The sequence below is a fragment of the Neolamprologus multifasciatus genome, chromosome 8 (genome assembly GCF_963576455.1).
Source record: "Neolamprologus multifasciatus chromosome 8, fNeoMul1.2, whole genome shotgun sequence".
Classification (NCBI taxonomy): Eukaryota; Metazoa; Chordata; class Actinopteri; order Cichliformes; family Cichlidae; genus Neolamprologus; species Neolamprologus multifasciatus.
In genome coordinates this window covers 5307174-5323815 of record NC_140446.1, presented here as the reverse complement: position 1 = coordinate 5323815, position 16642 = coordinate 5307174, and the positions used below count along the sequence as shown (strand labels likewise).

At 39.1% G+C, this 16642-nt stretch overlaps 1 protein-coding gene and 1 long non-coding RNA gene across 2 annotated transcripts in view; both read right to left on the bottom strand.

Annotated features, from left to right (window-relative positions):
- The window catches only part of myo1d (myosin 1D), a 133609-nt gene that overhangs the window by 83367 nt on the left and 33600 nt on the right, over positions 1–16642 (bottom strand). The gene's annotated exons all lie outside the window — the stretch shown is intronic.
- On the bottom strand, positions 1820–16635 carry LOC146512302 (uncharacterized). Its single transcript, XR_014875624.1, has 2 exons — positions 10077–16635; positions 1820–9916 (listed from the first exon to the last, which is right to left on the bottom strand). It is a non-coding gene; the product is annotated as an uncharacterized LOC146512302 (long non-coding RNA).

Genomic DNA, 16642 nt, shown 5'->3' with positions numbered 1-16642 from the left:
AACTAAAATATTACCGTGGCTCTGCTCCAAGGTTCAGAACTTATCTGAACAAAATTTACTGCAATGGTTTAATCCTAATCAGTGACGATCCCAAACCTATAGCACCAAAACCAAGCCCAATCCTTTGTTTTGAAGAAAAGCAAAAACATGCACAAACAGAAATTTGCAAAAGACAGACTGTCATCCCCTTTTTGTGTCGGAGAAAGCCACCCTCAATATTTATGCTACACTAAGAACATCCTGACTTGCATAACAAATCAATTGTCTCATTTAACACACAGGAACAAAGAAAAGCCTCACACTTCCCAAAATATTTTAGATGCTGTTCTGAGCGTCCCTTTCCTGTTGCTACTTGCACAAGCGGGGAATTTTTTGAAAGCTTGGCATGGAACAGATTTGACTGTGCAGAGCTCAACCTCATCTAACACCTCTGAGATGAACTGGAACACCGGCTGTGAGCCAGGCCAGGCCTCATCACCTGTCAGTGCTGGACCTCACTGCTGCTCTCGTATCTGGGCTGAAAAAAGACTACTCTATCAGATCAATCCCAATGATCCTGGAATATCTGAAAATCCCATAAAATATGTATCTTTTTTTGGTTATTAGTGTGGATACTGATTAAGCATCCACAGTATTGTTCTTCTACTTCTAATCTTCCATACGTTTTTTGTATGCTATGCTTAGTTTCTTAAGAAAATGCATTTTATAGTTATACATTTTACATTTTTACTATACATTTTATTTATTATTTATACTATATGTACTATATAAATTATATTATATGGTCTAAATTCAATAAATAAGTTCAGTTCATTCAGTAAGTACAGCAAATTCTTCATGTTTCTCTCAAGTATAGGAGATAAACTGTTTGGAAAAATTAAACACACTTTTTAGGGGTTATTAGCATTAAACACACACTGAAACACAGAACAGACAGACAAACAGATGCTATATCAGACAGACAGCCTGCATCTGTGGGAAGCCATACTTCCCTTCGTCCATCCCAATCAGATACACTCCATCTCACACACACACACAAAAGCAGGATGCACACATGTAGACGAGACACAAATCTTGGCAGCGCTGTTGTTAGCACCTCCTCCGTGTCTGGGTTTCAGCCTAGCATTAAGTTTGAGACTGCAGTAGTGCTGGTTGTGGTGCTGCGTGCATGCGTGTGTGCGTGCGCATCTACGGAGAAAGAAGCCACTTAAAAGAAAGAACAATGGTCAGAATAACAGCAACACAGAGACTCAGAAGAAATAGCCACAAGCAAGGGTAGATGCACAATTATTAGGTCAACTTAAATCGCTGCATTTAATCTCAGTGAGATTAGCACTAATATAATCTACAGTACTAACCAGTACTGTGCAGTACTGACTCATATTGTTTTCTACACTATGTTAACAAGTTGTATTTTTTTGAAAGGTTGTATTTAAAAAGCACAAATATCTTACTATAATAATAGTGTACATATGGATATATGTGTCTGTATGTACCTTTTCCTCCATAACGGGTGGACCAGTCTGAGGAAACACTGTCACACATACAGTGATTATTAACATCTATATTTTTTGTAAATCCCAATTCTTTTGATTTTTTAAATATATATAATTCTAATTATTCACCTGCCGATGGAATGTTATGTTCTCAGTTTGTTTCACATGTAACATTCAATGCCCGTATATAACTTAACAGTCACTAAAATTTGTATCCACAATGGAATTTCATTCGGGATGCCACTAAATTCCGAGCATTTTTTTTTATTTTGTTTTTAAGGAAAGTTTAAATATTTTTCTTTATTTTACTTTCTTTATCGTCAAATTTTTTTTAAAAAAAGTCTATGACCCATCAGGTTATATAAGCCATCAGTAATGATATAAGTTAACAATTTTTAATGAGAGTGTCAGTGATGCGGTAGCACACATGATCCATTAAAATTCAAAGATAAAATTAAAGAATAAACCTTGGTGTTGACCTAGAGTACAGTTTGGGTGAAGGCCTATTAAATGATCATTGTTTGCAAGTTTCACTAAAATTTGATCAAGAGGAGGAGTGATTGTTGTAAATTGTGGGCAGATGAATGACTCACCATGACATAGATTTCTAAGATTAGAGATGAACCTAAAGACAGAAGCTGCTAAAATGTGAACAAGGCAAAAACGTAAGAATAACTAAAAGAATAACTGCAGAGCAACTCAGTTATTTCAGTAAAATAAAAAAAAAAATGCTAGTGATGCTAATTTAAGTGGTAGGACATAGTGATTATGGCAAACAGCTTCACCTCATGAATGTAAATATGCAGAACAGCCTCTGTGCAGAACAGAGAAAAAGAAAAAGTACAAAACATTTGAAAAGACCACAAGAGAGTTCCCAAAGCCTAAGGTGTTCCTGGTCACCATGCTTGCTTTATCTGATTTGCAGTTTAAAATTTGAATGTACGATGCCAGAAAAAAAAAATCGTTTAAAATTAATTTTCATATTCACAAAGAAACAAAGAAGCACGACCACTCTGGCCTTCGTTTCACCCTGTTCTGCATAAAAAATGAAATGCATGTTTAGCAGAAATTACTGCCGACAGCCAAAGCATTTAATTAAAAACAGAAAAGGACTTCAGGTACAGCCAAAAACATAAAACGAAACTGAGGAAGAAGAAAGAATGATCGGGCAATGTGAAAATGGAAACAAGATAGACAGAAGAGATGAGGCAACAAGAGATGGGAGGATTTAAATACAGAGAGAAGAAGCAGAGCGAGAGTTGAGGTGAGAAGGCGAGAGACAGAGGGGGGAAAATGACAAGAACTGTGGGCCGAGCGCGTCAGGTACACAGTGTAGCATAAGCTGGTGTCAAAACGACAAAAAGCAGTGATAAGAAGCTTCCACACGTCATTTTCACTTTTTCCTTTTATTGCTGTCACATGTTTCAACATTTATTAGCAGAGAAAAGCGCCTTGAGGCGACTTTTGTTGTGATTTGGCGCTATATAAATAAAATTGAATTGAACGGAATAGAAAAGACGAGATGAAAACAACCAGGACAGAGCTGACAGCAGAAACTGAAGCAGAGTTACTCATTCTTCTGCAGTATGTTCAGAACATACCTGACCCTGAAGATAAAGGACTGAAGCAGCACTAAGAGCCATACATCAGGCTTTGGTAACATATATGTAATTGGAAAGATCAACAAAGCGAGAGGTGACAAATGTAAAATGTGAGTGAGGCTACAGCTTCCACAGACACTGGTTTTCAACTCAGCAGACCTGCTATAGGAGTTACTTGTTAGAGCTCCTCAGGTCCACTCAAACAAGAAACACTATTTGGATAATCCCTCTGGTAGAGTTCAGACACTTGGAGAATAGTTCTTCATTAAAACTTCCAAAGTATGCACGGAGGCAGAATGGAAGATAAAAGTAGATGTTTCACGTTACACAGCTGACCTTATTCACATCAATATGGTCCTGGGTGTGAAACCCCTGGCTGACTGGGGCCTTTCTGTGTGTACGCATGTTTTCATGAATCACAGATAATAGTTTCTGTCTAAGTACTCCAGTTTTCACCCACAGTCCAATGAGATGCAGGGGTAAGGGTAACGGGTGATTCTAAGGTCCAGATTTACTAAAAGGGACAAAATAGCGTGTGGGCGCAATAAATCTGGCACTAAATTAGCCAGAGTTATGAAATTAAGTGTGACTGGTTGTCTGTCTCTCTCTGGTAGCTCTGTCATAGACTGGTGACTTGTTCTGTAAACGCTGGGATGAGCTACAGCCTCCCCCTGAATTGGATAAGCAGAAGGACAGGTAGCTTTTTAAAAACATTTTTAACGGAAAAAAAATTATATGTTGCTTCTATGAAAATGATAGGATGACCAATCTGAGGGAAAAAAGACATGTACCATCAATACTATAAACTACACTACATGTCTGCACTGTGGTATGAATTTTCTTTAACCTCCTGAGACCCGAACTCTTTTACAACATGCATTTTTAATTTCTCTTTGATATTTGAGCTGATTGGGACCTGACGAATGTAGAAACAAAGAATTACCAGATTTTCTTTTTTTACCTAATTTTTGTTTCTAAGAAAAATAAGAGCCACATATGAGGATATTCATTTAAAATTTGTCCACATATGTGGACGCCAGGTCCTAGGAGGTTAAATGTTTAAAATTTTACTTAAAAATGATTCAATTGAAGTACAAAAATTACATTTACCCTAAAATACAAAGTTAATGTTGATCATCTTGTCATTAGTCCAATAACTAATAACTAATCTAATAACTGGATCGTCTGCAGGTTGTGCAAAACGCTGCAGCTAGACTTTTGACAAAATCCTCCAAGTACTCACATGTGACACCGTTGTTATCTCAGTTACACTGGCTTCCTGTTAAATTTAGAGTCAATTTTAAGATCCTGGTCTTGACCTACAGAGCTGTGCACGGACTGGCACCTGCCTACATCTTTGATCTGCTACAGCCCGATGTCCCTAGCAGGTCTTTGAGGTCATCTGATCGGGGCTAGGAGGACTAAGGGTGACAGAGCTTTTGCCACTGTGGCCCCTAAACTGTGGAACTCTCTCCCCCAAACATTAAGAACTGTGGACTCAGTAGCTGTTTTTAAAAAACAACTCAAAACTCACCTTTTTAAAACTGCTTTTGGTTAATTTTTTGCCTGTTTTATTTTCTCTTTTTAAATCTTTTTATGACTTGTAATCTTATGTGCAGCACTTTGTGATTCTGTCTTGAAAGGTGCTATATAAATAAAAAATTATTTTATTTATTTATTTATCTAACTAAAGCAGTTAAGGTCCAACTATTGTTTAATGTAACAGCCAATATTAAACGTCAGAAACATGGCTACTGGTTTTGACATTGGCTGTTACATTAGACACATCGGCCATGTTTCTGTACAGACGAGTTCAGTGGATCAAACCAAACCTTTTTGAACAGATTTTATTGTTAAACTGTCAATAAAAGTGACCTCCACCTTAATGTGAAATGCCCCGCTTTCTGCCAGCTTCTCACCTTCCATCACCTCCTGCAATCACTTTTCCTGCAGTCCTGTTTGCCACCTGTGCCCTCCTGCTCTCTAGCCTCTGGACTGGAGAGCCATCTATGATGGCACAAGCCAGACCTCCCAATGAGAAGCATCTGACTATCTCCAAGCCTGTCAAGAACTCACACTAGGCACCGCAGTCGACAATGCAGGTGGCAGATGAGGAGATGGATTTTACGTTTCATGCCCAGTGCACTGAGTGGCAGCTGTCAGCACATTAAAACCCAGCATATCAAACTACATGCTAATCCAGACACCAACAGACAGAGTACAAACCCTGAAACAACCATCAGACTGTCCTGGTGCTGAACTGCTTTACGCCACCGATTCTCCTCTCAGAGGCATCAGTTAGCTGCCTGTGTCCATCCCGACTGCTACAGCTGACCTTGTGCATCCCTGTGACTAATGACCAGCATCTCAGTGATTAGCATCACCAACACATGGCCCATAAAAGCTTTACCACTTAGTACACCATGCGCACTCATACATGTAGCAGAAGGCAGAGGACACACATACACAAGCATATACTCATGTACATCCCATTAGTATGCTGCGCCATAGCAGGCCACATGCTGCAATGCTGTGATCTATGTGAAAGGTAAAAAAAGAAAACAGTGAAAGCAGATGGGAGAAAATTGAAAAGTGAAACAACGAAAGATTTAAAAGCTAATAGAAAACAGAAAAACTGATATTTTACTGCAAAATGCTACCAAACGTGAATGATTTAGCAAATTATAGATTAGAAAATGAAGCTGATGTAATTCTATTTAATAAATCCAGTATAACAATAATACTTTAAGACTTCTCTAAAATGTCTGTTTTCAGCAGCCCAAATCACAGTTCCTGTTGAAAATCTTTACACCTGCAATACCAGATTTTTTGGGGGCCACTTGGGAGCTACAAACAAAATCAGACAAAAATCCAGCAGATACGGAGCAAACGAGGTATTCGCTCTCCTTTCAGGTCTTCTCCTGAGGGGAATCTCTGGATCTTTAGCTATCAAATTCTGCTCTATGTTGAACAACTAACTCTGTGTGCTTGTAAATAGTTGGGTAGTAGCACACATTAAATTACAAAAACAGCTGCCAGAGCAGTAAAACTAAACCAAAACAGTAAAGCTTCAGCCGGGACTGTCACTACCCGATCCGTACCGGAAACCCGATCGGTACCCCGCATGCGCGAAAGGTGTCTACTTCCGGTCGTAGCATTTTACGATAGTTATGGGTCAGAGTATCTGTTAAAATGTTAAGAATAATGAGTAACTCTTAAAATGTTTGCAATAATGAAGCATTTCAATACAATGTAGACAAAAACGAAAAATAAAAAGATAGTTACGAATCGGGACTCCCCGATCTTTACTGCGCATGTGCAAAGTCGGACCGTACAAATCGGGTCTACCTGATCCTTACCGCGCATGTGCAGATGTTTTCTTCTTCTTCTGTTCGTTTAATGGCAGTTTACTCCCCAGTGTACGAGGATACTGCCACCTGCTGACCGAGCGAATGAACCCTATTGTAAACTGAATTGGCGTCATTACAAACGTGTGTTAAATTTGATTTAGTGATAGTCGAGTGTGTTTATGCTTGTCTGTGTGGAGAGGATTGATTAGTATAGTGATGATGATGTCCACTATCACTGTCAGTTGTCAGTAAACACTTAATCTGGCTGCTGAATCTTCACGTGACACATTGCTAAGTCAATATTATTAAGTCTGTAATTAGGCGCCATTCTTCTTATTTTACGGCGCTGTTGTTCAATCGGGGAACGCTCTCTGTTGAGGAGAAAAGCATGAATTTGTTTGTATATGGATTATCCATTGTTTAAATGTCCCGGGCAGTCGAAAAGGAGGCAGAGCTGTTGAGAAATGCTAGGAGCTAACTGGGGCTAACCGTATCATTCAAATATATTGAATGTCGCAATGTTGGCAAAGAGAGGAAGTGACGTAAGATTTGCGCATGCGGGGTACCGCTCGGGTTTCCGGTACGGATCGGGTAGCGACAGGGACAAAGAAAGCAACGAGAGAAGAGACACTGATGAAAATACTGCCAGCAAACCCACTAGTGCATTATGGAAGTCTAACTCTTACTGCCTTTGGTGCATTTCAGTGTGTATTTGCAGAATGGTGTATATGTACATGAGATAGACACAAAATAAACTATAGTAAAGGAAGCATTGGATTTGAATCTATATTTGGACATCTACTAAAGAGCAATAACTGACCAACCAATAATGGTTTACCTGCAAGCCCACTTTTTTTAGTGGTCTTGAAGTCAATCAGCTGTTTTTTCTGAAAGGATGTTCAGGCAATTTCTAATCCCGCTGGTTTGGCTGCAGCTAGTAAGAGCAGTCCTTGTTTGCAGTCCCTGTCAGTGCGCCCCAGGGTGGCTGTGGCTACAACGTAGCTTGTGTGCTGCTAAGCTGAGCTCATCATCAGCTATCATCTGCAGATCCAGTCCAAGACAATGAAGCCAGGAGTCCCACTAAGAGAGACTTACTGGAGCAGCTGACTATAGAAGTTATTTATTTAAAATGTTACGGCCAAATAAAATATCTGTGTTACGAGGGAAGAAACTTATAAAGATAGTCCATCCACCCAATTGTTAGCAAAAATGTTGAAGTTATACACACGCAAGCCCAGATACAACGCCCTTACAAACAATAATCAGATCAGTGGTAAACACTGAGACATAACACAATAAGCTAGCGCAGATTTGACATCTAATTCAATAGCTGGTCTATACTTAAAATCTCTACTGTTTGTGGTTTTCCGTTTTGTAATCAGGGTCATTCCCAATAACTTGCAGTAAAAACTGAAAAGGCCAATCACTGTCTACAACTTTACAGCAAGTGTTTAAATTGTTGTGTAACTGTGAGCCTACAAACATACCGTGCAGACTAAAATAGAAAAGAAATAAGGCTTTCACATTTCAGTGTTTGTGGTGCAAGAAGACAAAAAATCAAGTAAAAAGGCGACGAGGCGTGTAGATAGCTACACAGTTTGTTAGCAATGAGTCATTACATTTATGAAACTAGTTAGATTTCAGTGTGATTAAAGTGTTGAGTCGAGCACACACAGGCTGATACAAAAACTGGAGATTTTATGGCGCCAAAAGCAAAGATCTGACTGATGTATCACTCGCATCAGATTCAAGCGCTTCCCTTTAGGTGAGAACTCTCTGTAAACAAGCCCGCAGCTCCCATGCATCAAAACTGCCTGATTAATTCATAACAAGGCTGAGAAGCCTGGAAGCAAATGAAAAGAAATTCAGATCAGCAGACTCCAACGCAACATGACATATGGAGACCTGAAAGAACGGTTTAGGAATGCTCTCTCTTCTTACTTTGACAACGGCGTGCCAAATTCAATGTCCACATGTAGTATGTAGCGAATGAACGAACACTGCAGAGCGTACGTATTCGTGCGTCACATTTTGTGAGCTGAAAGTCAGACGACAGCGTAGCATCATCCAGTCCTGGAAGCAGAGTGAGAACATTACGGTAGATCGTGTTACGTGAACATTTCCTGGAATTGATCTCCGACTCAATCTCTTGGTCTGCATGTCTCATTTCCATCTCATCAGCTTTTGAGGCTCTCGTGCGACTACTGCACACTGAAGCAGAAATGGTTTACATTTCGCATACACTCAGCAAGCAGTTTATTAGTCAAATAACCAGTGAAAGGAAATGGATTTTTATACAGCAATGAACCTTCCTTCATGATGCATTAGTTCAAACTGATTTATTTAATTTTACACTATTGTGCTTTTGTTATTTATGATCATTATGAAGTAATTCTAATGAATTACACTGAGTTATACCTACAAGTCTTTCTGTTATTTTGTCTGACAGTAACCTGAATAACTAAAGCATCTTCAGTGTTGGTCAAGTTACTTGAAAAAAGTAATCAGTAACTAATTACTGATTACTTCCCCAAAAAGTAATCCCATTACTTTACTGGTTACTTAGTTACTTTTTAAAAACACGATTTACAACCTGAATAGGTGATAAAGTGATAGATATTTCAGCCCAATTCTACTTTTTCTGCATAATCCATCATACAAAATGTAATCAAATGGAAAAGTCTCTTTTTTTTTAAACTTGTTTTATCAGTTTTAATCTTTTAACTTTATGCATCAAGTAAAAATTAAATTATATGCAACATTCTCTGACTTGAAGAAATTAGTTTAACATTTAAACCTATTTTCTGCACATTCCAGCACATAAAATAAAAATATTTTTTGTGTTTACACTCAGTCTTTCAAATAGATGCAAATACAACACAGTAGAAAATAAATAAAGTCAAAGACTAGCGGTCCTTTTGCTCTATTTTCACCTGTAAAGCAGGAGTGCGTAGGCGGAGGTTTACCCTGGCAGCGGTCAGTGGAAGAATCCGCGAGTTTCTCTGTGAATTTCCCATCACGTCGTAGCTACTCGGTGCTTGTTTAGGGGTTTTTTTCGCTGTAAAAAATAAGTTTTCTTCCCACGCACAACGGACGCTAATGTTTTTGTCACTTTTTATGGAATCAAACTTAAAGTAAGGTCAGTACTTCCACGCTTTAAACGCTGCACGCTCATACTCTCTCCCATACTCAATATATTATCCATTGTTGATCTGCACACAGCTGTTGTCACTGTCATGAGACATTCTCGCAAAAAAAAAAAAAAAAAAAAAAAAAAAAATCACGGTTTTAGTAACGCAGCGTTCCTACAGGAAAGTAACGGTAATCTAATTACCGTTTTTGCGATAGTAATCCCTTACTTTACTCATTACTTTAAAAAGTAATCAGATTACAGTAACGCGTTACTGCCCATCTCTGAGCATCTTCATGCATAATACAGGTATGTATAGTTGGAAATGAAGCTGCATCACTGGTGTTTATTGATGACATGACCCAAAATAAATATCTATACTGTCTATACTGAGAAATGCTAAATTGATAGGTGTGAGCTTTCATAGTCGTATCAAAGACCGACCAGAAAAGTGAGCTTAGAGCTGCTAAAACCAACCAAATGGTCTCAAATGGCTCACTCTTCTGACCTCAGCCCAGTTGAGCATGCCTTTCACCTACTGAAGACAACTCTTAAGGCCCAAACAACCACACACAAGCAGCACTAAGCAATGCCTGACAACATATCTGAGTGGAATGAAATCCAGCATCTGCTGATGTCTGTGGGTTCATTGATAGCAAAGGTTCAGCGTTTAAAGTAATACAAATAAGCTTAAACTCAAAATTACTGTATGTTGGTTTACTTACTTTTAAACATGGCCTTGAATTAAAGCTGAAAGCCCACACTTTAACTGCATGATGAGTGCAGTTTAAATAAGTTCAAATCCCTTGTGGTGTTGCAGTTACATAACACAAATACATTCATATCCTTCGCATGGAAAACAGAGTTGCTCAGTTAACCTTGGACCTGGCTTTTCTTTATAAAGCAACAGATGACATCTTCATTTTGAATAGAGGCAAACACAATCGCTTATTTTTACACATCCGGTAACTACTCACAAATATTCTTCTTGAGTTTTTTCTCAAGCCGCTAAATAACTATAAAGATCACAGACATACTTAGCCAATGAGGTGTTGTTCATTGATTTGCAGCACACTGGCCATCACCGTCTGGACCTTTGGTTCATTTAGAGCTACCATATTTAGATCATTTAGGGCTCCACCCTAAACGATTGGCTAAGGCTAGCAACAGGCTTTACTGCCTGTCACATTACATATCAGATGATTATATTGAAATAATACGAAACACATCTTGTAGGGCCAGCCTCAAGTGATCATTAAAGGAACTGCAGTCTTGGTGCTGGTTTCATTTTTCAACTCTGGAAGCTGCAGCTTGGTTGAAAGCAATGTTCTCTCTCTTTTGCACAACCTTTAAGCCATTTTGATAATTATCTGGTTCTTTTGTTACTCAGATGTCTGATTTTCCTTGTCTTTTATCAATGGGTAGGTTATCTAGTGTTATTACTTTGTTGGAAACATCTATGTGCTCAGGGAATCTATTTTGATGGGAGAGGGAAAGAATACAATAATACCCAGCTCTTGTTTTCATAAACCTGTGCTTCACCCCTTTCATTTCTCTCGCGGAATGTGCACATCTCACTTCCCCTCACATAACAACTCCCAGTCTCTCACATTGCACCTCACTTTCCCTTTCCTCTTCTCTCTGTCTCCCTACATCTTCACACTTTCATCCTGCCAACTTGAGGAGCTCTGAGCTATGAGGTGAGAGTGCTTTTGTTAGTCTTTCAAGGCTGCAGAGCTCGTGTTCTCCTTGAATGCTCAAAGCCTTGAACATTTTAAAACTTTTCCAAGAACTAATTTGCATATGAATGTAGGTTAGGGTGTCTGTTTTGAGGTCACAGTAATATACAGTTTCTCTCTTGCTGGCTCTTTTTTTCAGTGACCCTGTGTCAGCAATGACAGCACTATTTAACTTCTAAAATGTAACAAAAAAATATATATAAAAGGTTTCCTTTTTTATGACCAAGAAATTCCAAATCTATTCCATACCTGACGGATAACACAGACATACTAACGAAATTCTCATGGGTTAGTTTTGGGTTAGTTTTTGTTTTTGTTTTTTTTTACTTTATAAGAGTTTCTGAAAAAAATAAATAAATAAAAATCAATCAATCAATAAGGAGTAAAATGTACAGCAGTTTGCATATCACAGCTCCTTAACTGCCAAGACAACACGTGACCAAAGACTGTGAGCAAATTTGTCAGCATTTTTCAATAATACAAGTATTTAACACTTTAGGTTTAAGTTTGTGTATCCAGCCACCCACCAGCTCCAACATCAGTCAGTACCAAACTAGACATGAAGCCTCCACTTCAATTAAAACTTAGGTTACTGAGTGTCATCATATTAAAGTGGAATTCTAAAATAAATTCTAAACTAAAGCTAAATAATTTGATATGCAGTAAATACATCTATCTCTATTTGTTTATATCTAATGATTTTCAGTAACACAGATCTATTGAGGCAAGTAGAGTGCGTTCTAAACACAAGATAAAGCTTTGGCTAATAAACAAAACAAAAAAAGCATATCTATACATAGCCATAAATTAATTTTTCATTTGTCAAACACCAAACAAACAGTTCCATAAATAGAATATATCTATAGTTATAGATAAAAATAATTTAAAACTAAGATGCATAGGCATGATGACGGTGACAGCCTTGGCAACCCTAGACTCTAACATAGTCTACGTTATTTAAATAATCCATAGAGCGGCCAAATAGGACAAACATTCAGTGTAACAGTTATAAAATTCTTGTGTAAAGATCAGGTTCATGCAACATTACTCTGATGTCTGCACTGCATAAATAAACAAATAACAGAGAAAAACATTCAGAACTTGAGTCTAAGGAGCTTGGAAAGAAAAGCATCTGGAGCGTCCAAGCTGCTTAGACTACGATGACCTGGATGACTGAGAACCTTTACAGACATTCAGAACAGGACACATCAGGCCAACACCAGAATGATGATCTGCGTTTTTCATCCTTCATATGGCAAAGTGGCATTTTCTCTTGATGTGCATGTTTTCCTTTTCCAAGTCTCTTATTTTAGTTTCAGTACCACATTGACATAAAACATACTCAATAAGACCACAGGTCTGCAAGACGTACATAATTTGTGAACAATTCTAACAAGTGAGGAATAACCGATTAAAAAGAAGCTACATTCTGCACATATCATGCATGTAGCTTTCTCCTTCTTTTAGATCAAAAACTTTACCTGGCTGTCACAAAAAGCAAATAAGACTGAATGCAGTGAGATGTCCTGTCTGTCTCTTTGCTGCTGTTTTATTCAGTACTGGGGAAAGCACTGCGAGCCCCCAGGCAAAAAAAACTAAAAATATATACAATATGACAACAGACTGGATCAGACAGACTTAAAGCTTTAAATATGTTATAAACAAAAATCACTTGTTTACACGTCATTATTGTTGTTCTTTTGCTGTTTTTCTATAGGGTACTAGGGGTGCAACGATACACAAAATTCACGGTTCGGTTCGATACTTTGGTGTCACGGTTCGATATTTTTTCGATACAAAAAAATGTTCATGCCTTTTTAATTTGTCATTTATTAAAATTATAAATATATATTTTAACTCAAAAGTACAGTTTTTAAATTTAATGTTGCTGAAACAACAAAGTAATAAAAAAAAATCTATCTGATGGTGAAATCCCTCATCTTTGGAAAAGAGAGTTTATTACAGAGAAATGGCTCTTTCCAAAATAAAAGCTATACTATACGCTTCTTCTGGGCTATATTCTCAGCAGCATATTAAACATATCAGGTCCCCATAAGGAGAATCCTGTGCTAACGGCTGTCTAAATGACTCGGGTAAAGTTTGTAGCATGCGTGCTTGTTGTTTTTGTCTGCTTCCACTTGTCTTTGCACTAGGATGCTGTCGGAGTAAATGTGCAGTCATATTCGTTGTGTTCCCACTAGTGCTGTCAGCGTTAATCTCGTTGAAATGACGTTAACGCCACAACACGGCAAATCTCCGTTAATGAGCTACCACGGATCGCCATGTGCGTGGGGCTGGACGGCTAACACGTTAACAAGCTAACTGCGCTAACGCACTAGTTCCCACCAATGTAATTGAGCATTGCTGGCACATCCAACATACTGTTTTACTTTTGTCCATGACGCGCTTACCTTCAGGGTCATACGTCATATGAAAACCAAAATAGTTCCAAACGCCAGATCTGAATGAGGGTGGGTGAGGTTCAATTTGCCATGTTGCAAGGAGAGCTTAACTTCTGTCTTGCTAGCTTGCCCTGCGCTCAGTGAATCTGCGTTCGACTACTCCGCCTAGGCTGCACTGTCGAGCGCAGATCCACTGAGCGCTCAACACAGACAGCACCGTAACAAGGAAAGTTGATAAAATAAATTAAAAAATTTGTATTGTTCGATACATATGCGTACCGAACGGAAAGCACTGTATCGAACGGTTCAATATCTATACGAGTATTGTTGCACCCCTATAGGGTACATCAAACTTTAACTGAGGACAGGTTAAAAGCTGTAGAAATACACTTGAGGGTGCTGCTTACTTTTAGATTGTGAAGGGGTGTATATAACAGCAGTGTTTTTACTTATATGTTAAAAATACTGGCGGCTGCTGGTGTTACCTCTCAGCCTCCCAGTACATATAGCTATGGTATCAATTTGAAAATACCACATTGTTTTGTTTTCAAGTTATTGCATTCACAAGATTTCCAAAAAACATGACCTCTGATCTTGAGGTCAAGGTGAGGTCAAGGTGAGTGAGATTTCTCTGAGATTTTTTGTAGGTATACCTACAGTATGAATTTCAAAATCTATGTTGCCTCGTTCTCGAGTTACCGCGTTCACGCTGCCACAATACCCCATCAGCCTTTTACAGCTAACAGATAAAAAGGAGAAGACACTAGCTACACTTCAGTTCATCCACTTTCATGCTCTTGCAATAAGCAGCACATTTGATTTAACTGCTGTTTTTTTTTTTGTTTCAGATCATTCAAAGATCATCTTCTCTGCATTCAATGTTATTTGGAAAGCTCATCTCTTGTGGGGTCTGGACAAATTAACTTTTGAAAAAATGTTCATCTAAATGGTAATACGCACCGTTTATTCCCCCCAAAATGCCCCAGAGATCGACTAAAGGCCCCTACAATTCACTCATTATGGCAATACTGCCTGGCAACATTAACAGCCTCCACACTGTACAGTAGTCCAGACACTGCAGGAGGAAAGTCTCTGGATTATATTTATTCATGCCAATATTGGTTCCAGGAAGTAACAGCTGGATCACTTTACATTCATCCACCACTTCACATGCCTTTCAAAGTCAGAAGTCTGCTACCAGCAGTAGGAGGAGGTCGGAGTGTAGCAGAAGAGTGATGGCGAGGGGAATACTGACTCCAAGATGATAAGAGGGTAAGAGGAATACACCCCACAGTACAATCTTTACCTGATCTTGACTCATCCTGGCTTTATTCACAGTTTCTATGCCACAGTGCACTTCATTCACTTTGAACTATAACAGCAACTGCAGGGTTCACTGCCTACCGTTCACTATTCATTCTTCACATCACATGGGACTATGCAGCCTTTCAACAGTTTTGACACAGTGACTTACTTTGTAGCCTGTTGCTTTAAGTATTTTGATCCACAGTACGCCGCCCAAAAATATACAGAGATGTTTACCTACCACCTGTCATCATTCATTTTCACTGTATCACCCTCTCCCTCCTCTCTCCTTTTCTTCCTCTCTTTTTCTCTGCATGGCTCCCCTCATGCATTTGTAAATACGCATTCTCAACTACTTATACCAACACAGCAAAGCACCAGCTCCACAAACTCTCATTGGCTGCCAGTGACATCACTTGTGCAAAGTGTTGAGTCAGACTCCAAGAAGCTCTTTCACTGACAGCTGATGCCCCCTTGTGTCCACACAGAAAACTGCAGCCCTAAAAATAAAAACACCTCCTGGATTTGAACACTAATCATCAGCTGCTCCAGACAACCTTTTACATGTTAAACAGCACTAGAAAAAGCTACATACACGCAAACCAGATCTATGACGACAAGTCACCTTAACCTCATTGTAAGCCATCTGATCTCCCGGAGAAAGCAAAGGATGTTTGCAAATTAAATTGGCTTATGTTTAGTCTAATGGTCTGCACAGACCATTAGAGTGAATTACACTGTAAGCCTGGCTGATTATTAAAGCTAACGGGATCATGTTCAGTCTCTTTCCCCAAGCACTAATCGCTACTGCACAGTGTAATCTGCCCTCTGCTGTTCTCAGGTTACTATAGCCACACAATGCCTCATTAGAAGCAAACAGCCTTGATTTTTTACATCAAAGTTTGCTGAAAAGCATCTAGTTTTAGATGTAGGGGATAGCAGGAAATTATGAAAAAAATATTTGATTAAACTCCATCCATCCATTCACTTCCGCTTACCCTTTTCAGGGTCGCGGGGGGCACTGGAGCCTATCCCAGCTGTCATAGGGCGAGAGGCGGGGTACACCCTGGACAGGTCGCCAGTCTGTCGCAGGGCCAACACACAGGGACAGACAACCATTCGCACTCACTTTCAGTGACAATTTGGATTATCCAATTGACCTATCCCCACAAGCTGCATGTCTTTGGACAGTTGGAGGAAGCCGGAGTACCCGGAGGGAACCCACGCAAACACGGGGAGAACATGCAAACTCCACACAGAAAGACCCCGGCCTGATGTTGGAATTGAACTCAGGACCTTCTTGCTGTGCGGCAACAGTGCTAACCACCGTGCTGCCGATTTGATTAAACTGTGCTGCAGAAATATTCCCTGTACATATTGCTCTGGATTGAGATGAAGATTACAGCCATCGTGTGTTTTTAGATTGATTAATGTGCTATTTTGTTTAATATTTGTCCATAAAATGTCAGAAAGTTGCTGAAATCACAGTCTAAAACATATTTGGGTTACTGAAAGCCAGACAGCAATCAGACTTCTGACCCATTTAAAGGAGAAGAAGCTGCTGAGTTCAAAAAAAGAAGAAGATAGAAACAGCACAGCGCGCACTTCATTTTCCCTAC